General features: G+C 42.7%; 1 pseudogene; it reads left to right on the top strand.

Moving 5' to 3' along the window:
• The first annotated feature begins 874 nt into the window (after positions 1–874).
• Positions 875–1,501, top strand: LOC119522516 (annotated as a pseudogene).
• Positions 1,502–2,756: the final 1,255 nt, after the last annotated feature.

Here is a 2,756-nt window from a genome sequence, read left to right on the forward strand (position 1 = left end):
GTTCTGGTTCTTTCTGATGTCAGGAAAATGTTCAGAGATAGATTGTGGTGATGAACGCATAACTATGTTATCATACTGTGGACAGTGGATTGTATATCATGGATGATTGTATGGTGTGTGAATGTATTTCAATAAAACTGAATTTAATTTAAAAAAAAACTTGCTAAAATATGGTATGTCTATATATCAGATGGAGTTAGGTTCTAGATTTAGGAAGTTATAGATAGGTTTTTCATTTATGTTTTCAGCAAATATTTTTGAAGCCCTTCTGTGTGTCTGGTACTGGTCTAGCCCCTGAGGACACAGATCTTAATACTTGCCCAGAAGAATAAATTTATTCAACATAGATTACTACACAGTTCACTCCTTTTTCTCCTTTAAGTCTTTGCCTAAATGTCATCTTTCAGTAAGGCTTTTCCCAATCACCCTATTTAAAGTTTCAACAATCCCCCATACTCCCCATTTCCTTGCTTTAATTTTCTCCATATCATTTATCATATCTTGACATACCATGTATTTCTTTTTGGTTTTTTATTGTCTGTTTCCCCTGTCTGGAATGTATTTCTGTCTGTTTCATTCTCTGCTATTTCCTAGCATCTAGAACACTGCCTGGCATACAGTAGGTGCTCAATAATTTTTTTAAATGAATAAATAAATACAACAACTTTTTAGAAGTGTTAAGCGCTATATAAATGATAGCTATTGTCCCCCAAGACAGGGCTTTCTCTGGGCTCCCAAAGCCCCTTGACCACACTGTTGCAACTGTGTCTCCCCCAAGATGGGGAACAAGAACCAAATGGGGAGAGGCTGGAGGTGGCAGACAGTTGTGGTGGGGGAAAGTTATTCCTGTAATCCACTCACCTTCCCCAAATGCACACCATGGAGGAAGAAGGCCTGCTGCTCTGTCAACACCAGCCAGGAGCTGCACAAGGCCACCTCCGCCCTGTGTAATGACTTCAGCTGGGAACACTGCAGCAAGATGGAGCTTGCCTGTAAGCACCATTTCATTCAGGACCAACTGTCTCTATGAGTGCTCTCCCAACCTGGACCCTGGATCCAGCAGGTGGACCAGAGCTGGCACAAAGAGTGGATCCTGAATGTACCTCTGTGCAAGGAGAACTGTGAGCACTGGTGGAAGGACAACCGCACCTCCTACACCTCCAAGAGCAACTGGCACAAAGGCTGGGACTGGACCTAAGGAATTAACAAGTGTCCAGCCAGGGCTGCCTGCTGCACATTTGAGTCCTACTTCCCCATGCCTGCCACCCTGTGTGAGGGTATCTGGAGTCACTCCTTCAAGGTCAGCAACTACAGCCGAGGGAGCAGTCGCTGCATCCAGATGTCATTCAACCCGGCCCAGGGCAACCCCAACAAGGAGGTGGCCAAGTTCTATGCTGCATACATAGAGGCTGTAGCAGTGAGTGCTGGGGCTGTGCTCCATGGGACCCAGCCTCCCCTGCTCAGCCTGGCCCTGATGTTGTTACTCCAGCTCTTTGCCTGAATCCAGCCCTGCCTGGCCCTCCACTTTGCCTGCCCCAGCCTGGGTGAATAGGCTGGGCTCAGCTCAGTTCTCACCAATGAGGGAGCCCTACTCATGCCTCTGTCCATTACTTACTCCATCCCTCCATCACCCAGGTCCTGCTCTGTGGTGGGAATCAGGGTTCCTCTGACAGGCAGTTCTAATAAATACATTGAGACAAAAAATATTATTCTATTAGCATGCTATATTGCACTGACTGATTTTCATATGCTGTACCAGCCTTGCATCCCTGGAAAAAAATTTTCACTTTGTCATAAGGCTATAATATTTTTAATATATTGCTGGATTCAATTTGCTAATGTTATATTGAGGATTTTTGCAACAACATTTATGAGGGCTGTTGGTTTGTAGTTTTATATTCTTATGATTTCTTTCTCTGCCTTTGGTATCAGGATAAAAATGGACAGGTACAATGAGTCAGGAAGTATTTCTTACTCTTCCATTTTTTGGAAGAAGTTGTGAATAATTGATATTAATTCCTCTTTAAGTGCTAAGTAGAACTCAACAGTGAAGGCATCTGGACCTGTGCTTTATTCATGGACTTCTAAAAAATATTAATTTGATCTTCTTTACTTGTTATATGCTGTTCCAGATTGCTAATACTGCCATTTGCAAAACACCAGAGATGGATTGGCTTTTATAAAGGGGGTTTACTTGGTTACAAAGTTACAGTCTTAAGGCCATAAAGTGTCCAAGGTAAGGCATCAATGATAGGGTACCTTCACAGAAGGATGGCCATTGGAGTCTGGAAAACCTCTGTTAGCTGGGAAGGCACATGGCTGGTGTCCGCTTGCTCCCAGGTTGCATTTCAAAATGGTGTTCTCCAAAATGTTGCTCTTGGGGTGTTTTGTCCTCTCTTAGCTGCAGCTCCTATTCAAAATGTCACTCTCAGTTGCTCTGGCCTCCTTCTGTTTGTCAGCTCATTTATATGGCTCCAGTGATTTAATTCAAACCCACCCTGAATGTGTAAGATAACATCTCCATGGAAATTATCCAATCAAATTTCTTGCCCACAGTTGATTGAGTCGCATTTCCATGGAAATAATCAATAGGTTCAACCTAATCAGCACTAATATGTCTGCCCCCACAAGATTGTATTCAAGAAGATGGCTCTTTCTTTGGGACATAATATATACAAACCAACACATATGCCTATTCACATTTTTTATTTCTTATTCAGTCAATTTTTGTAGTATGTGTCCTTCTAGCAATTTGT

The sequence above is a fragment of the Choloepus didactylus genome, chromosome X (genome assembly GCF_015220235.1).
Source record: "Choloepus didactylus isolate mChoDid1 chromosome X, mChoDid1.pri, whole genome shotgun sequence".
Lineage (NCBI taxonomy): Eukaryota > Metazoa > Chordata > Mammalia > Pilosa > Megalonychidae > Choloepus > Choloepus didactylus.